Source organism: Sorex araneus, chromosome 7 (assembly GCF_027595985.1).
Source record: "Sorex araneus isolate mSorAra2 chromosome 7, mSorAra2.pri, whole genome shotgun sequence".
Classification (NCBI taxonomy): domain Eukaryota; kingdom Metazoa; phylum Chordata; class Mammalia; order Eulipotyphla; family Soricidae; genus Sorex; species Sorex araneus.
Window position 1 is genome coordinate 16,044,050 of NC_073308.1, and position 4,462 is coordinate 16,048,511.

A 4,462-nucleotide genomic window follows, 5' to 3' on the forward strand; every position below is an offset into this window, starting at 1 on the left:
GTGCTCAGAAACTTGGAGTGAGAACCTCAGTGCAAGTCGTGACTTAGCCACTCATATGGGGAACGTGAGTAGTTTCTGCTTTGCCCGAGTCTTGACTTGAAACCATTATCTCTTTCTCCTGGTCTTTGTTAGGGTTGAAGCAGATGTAAGTGGTCAAAGTGCCTTGGCACATTATCAGTGCGGGAAGGAAAAGAGCCCCAAATCTGGTCCTTGCTAACAGAGGCAGTGAGGGAAACATGGAGCCTCTAGATTGCAAAGGGTGATTGTTCAAATATGATTTTGTGCTTGGCTTGAAGCTCTCGGCAGAGTTCTGAGATTGGTTTGTAGTTTGAAGGTCAAATCTGTAGGCAAATATTTATTTAGCATCCACTTTTGATTTTTACAGTATGGTGCCAGGGACTAAAGGGAGTGGAAAAGAAGGAGCCAGCCTGGGTTTCAGAAAATAGCAACTGTGAGGGATGAAAGAGGTCCTACTTCTGGACTCACAGTGAAACACTTGGGGGGCCTCCCGAGATCCCATCCTTCACTTACATAGAAAAACTGGGCTTCAGGGCTATATAAGAAGGGTTTTAGACCCACATGGCAGGAGAACTGCAGTTGGGGCTCGATGCAAGAGTCAAACGAGGGAGCTTCCAATTCAGAACTTCCAATCTTTCCTAGCACCAGAGGGTTTCTGGTTGATCTGACCTCCCGTCTGCTGAAGGACTCCCTGGAGGCACCTTTTCAAACACAGGAAGAACTAAAGGCCAATATGTTAGAGCTAGATTTACCTTTCCTGAGCCATGGGCTTGGGCTAATTTAGAACGTTGTTGTTTCAGTACAAATTAACTACCTGGTTCAGCTACTTTAGGACTAATTTAGAACATTTGGACTAATTTAGAACGTTGTTGTTTCAGTAGAAATAAACAGGCTGGTTCAGTTACTTTAGGCCAATAAGAAGATGGACAGACCAAAACAATATCAGAACAGTGTTTAGGGCTGAGAGAAAACATGGGTGTTCTACTTAAGTGGGAGAATGGAGAGAAGATGCTCATGAATGAGAGGTAAACTGAATCCTGCACTTCCTTTTACCTGACCATCCTGACAGTCTAATGGACGGTCACTGAAAATTGAGGAGAGCAAGAATCACCAAGAATTCAGAATCTTCTGGAATACTCTGATTGATCACCAATCGATTCTTGGCCTTTTGGCTAAGATCAAGTGTAGTATCTAATTGATCACCAGTTATATAGTCCAACTTGTGAGAAGGGAAAAGAAGGAAAATCACAAATACAGGCTTTGTGATGCGGTGGCCTATTAAAGAACCAGTCTCCAAATTCTGCTGTAATTCTGTGTTTGTGTCTCTCTCTACCTACCTATAATTTATCAACATTCTTTTCTTTTTTGGGGGGAGGGGATCTCCCAATCAGAGGGCCTGGACCCTCCTGGCGGTTCTCAGCTTGGATCAACTCTATTGATCTTAAACGAGTACCTGGGCCACCCAGTGATGCTCAGGATGCCAGGTGGTGCCAAAGACTGGCTGTACTGTGGTTGGATGCACGCAAGGCATATGCCTTAACCCCTACAACCCAGTCCTCATTCTTCTCTTCTTTAGGTCCTCAATTGTATATATGATGTCTTGGATGGTTACAATGAATTTAGTGACTCTGGAAGCCCCAGATGAGATTATAAAAAGACTAGAGACTTAGGCACATTATTAGGCACCTGTGGGCTTGCAGGCTAGGAGAACTCTGCCTCCTCTGTCATGCGTGAGCCCTATTCTGGTTTACCTGAGACCCAAATGTGGTAGAAGACTAAATCTGAAAAGTGAAGGATGACTGAGCTCAGCGGGACACTGGCACTCCAGGAAGACACAAACATGGGCCCATGACCCTGTAAAGACACAGTCTCCTAACACTGTCTCTATCACTGTGTTTTCGGTGTGTCTGTGTGTCACCAGTGTGTGAGGTCAGAGACCCAGGAACAGCACTAGGAATTGGGAAAATGTATTCTACCACACCCAAGAACCCTGCGTCATATCCCCAGAGGCTGAAGCACTTATCTGTTAAAGGGATGGTAGCGGTCAAGTCTGACCTCTCAGACTTGGGCTGAGGATCAGTCCTCATTCTGAGGAGTCCTGGGAATTAGCAGGAATCCAGGGATCAAACCTCGACCCGAGAAGCCCAGATATCCCAATCAGGAACCGGGATTCCTCTAGTTAGCTGCGTGGCCTGTCCCCTTCCTCTTCAATTCCCTGCTTCAGCATCAGCTCCTCTCCTTGGTTCAGCTACCTAACATTCGCCAGCACTCCACCGGCCCCTCCTACTGCCAACCCTGGCTGCAGGGATAATCCTCTGACAGTAACCTAGCATCCAGGACGTTTCTCTTCACTCCCTTTCTTTCAAGATAAACACACCTTTACTTACCTACACTGCCTAATTTCACCACAGAATAAATAAAAGCTTTGAGAAGGAAGGATTTTTTCTGGTTAATTCATTGCCTTCTACTCAGCTGAACTGTATGAGAGCTTGTTAAATGAAGGAATGAATGACTGAATGAGTGAACATAAGAATGAGTGAATAATGAGAAAATGGATAGATGAAAGACTGAAGTTCTGAATCAGTTCCGAGAAAGGGGAAGATGGGAGTTTTACAAACTGGAAGACAGAGAATATTTATATCGTTTATATATAGACATACTTTTAGTATATAGTGATAATTATAATTTATGCTAAGTAGGCTTGTACAGGATATTATATAGTTTTATGGTACTACCTTGGGAATCAAGGGTGACTTTTAGGATTTCTGAAAGAATTAAACACCATAGTTCAAATATGATACTAGCAATTCATTCACAGAGTGTAGGATAACATTGTGTTTGTCCTTTCAGCCTAGGCACTGGGAACTTAGTTTACCTTAAAGCAATGTCCTTTCTGTATGGACACAAAAAGACAGTTAATATTATGCTTTGTAACTTGGGAGCTGATTGACTCCAATAACATTTACTCCTGGGCATCTGCTTTCTCAACTTAGTTGCTCTTAGTTTCTAGCACCCCCAAAGCAGGGTCCTGATGAGGGATAGAATGGACCCAGGGCAAGCTGTGAGCTACCCTGACATCGAAATGGGCCAGGCCAAAGTGCCACAATACTCAACTATAAGTTGAGAACATGCTCATAGACAAATGCTGTCATGATCCAAAAGTAATGATGAGACTAGGACCCTGCTGGGGTTAGGAAGACTAATCTGACGTTAGTAACTCTTAATGTCATGCAGCTTTGTAACTGCATCTCATGGTGAGTCAATAAAGAAGATAAAAAAAAAAGGAACTCACTTAGCCCGTGGACTTCTAATGAACTAAGTCCAGTAATAGACTTTTGAAAAATAAATTCTTAAAGGTAACTTATTTTTTTTAAACATCTACATCCCTTTGACTAATTTCCTAGGGGAAGTGCTCTCTTTTAGATACAAATGGTACCAGCGGTCATTGCCTAGATGGCACATTGAAGAACCAAGTAAAAGACAAAAATCCCTGTGAAATGTGCATGTCACAAAATTAGACTAAATTTCAATTTTGCACGTGGGCTATTTTAACCAGTTATACCGTGACATTCATTCTGTTACATCGTTTGACTTTTTCTCAGGTTAAATTATTTGATTTAAACTTTATCTTAAACTTTAAGACTGGAGTGAAGAAGACCAATGCAAATATCACTTGTATCACTTGTTATCCTGTTGCTCATCGATTTGCTCGAGTGGGTGCCAGTAACGTCTCCATTCATCCCTGTCATGTGCTAGGGTAGCCCAGTGGTGTCTGTCTGCTCGCTCCAAGAACACGAAGAGCATCAAACCATTTGTTCAGGGTCTTGACGAAGAAGTGTGACGACCTTGTTGGTGGTGGCCAGGCATTCTTTCGACATCCTGTGGAACCCAGTCGGTAACTAGTCCAGTGGTTGTCTCCAAATTGCATTACATGTTCGGTCCATCTGATTTTCGACACCTTGGCAAATGAGACAGCGTCCCTGATTCTCTGATTGTCGACGGAGGTTGGAACTCTGGATTCCTTCTTTCACTTGAGAGAAACATGATATTCTAAGCATAGCTCTTCCAATTCCTCTTTGGGATACCTAAATAGCGTTCTTATCCTGTTTTAATAGGATCCAGGTCTCTGAGGCATATGTTACTGCAGGAAGAACAGTGGAGTCAAAAAGATGGGCCTGGAGCTGGAGGTTTTTTCTCCTTAACAACTTCTTTGATGCTTTTGAAGGCGTTCTAGCAGCTCTCTTCCTCTTGCGTAGCTTAGGTGCCAGGTCTTTTGTCATGTTGAGTTCTAGACCTAGGTGAACGTAACTGCTGCCTTTGGAGATGTTTGTTCTGTTGAGAGCAAAAGGAATGTCAGGAATTAGTCTTTCTCAGGAACATTGTCTTCATGAGATTCAGCTGCAGTCCGACCTTTCCACACTCATGGTCGAAGTTGGCCAGCATT

At 43.3% G+C, this 4,462-nt stretch overlaps 1 pseudogene; it reads left to right on the plus strand.

Annotated features, from left to right (window-relative positions):
* Positions 1 to 1,170: 1,170 nt before the first annotated feature.
* On the plus strand, positions 1,171 to 1,242 carry LOC129406726 (U2 spliceosomal RNA; annotated as a pseudogene).
* The last annotated feature ends 3,220 nt before the right edge of the window (positions 1,243 to 4,462 follow it).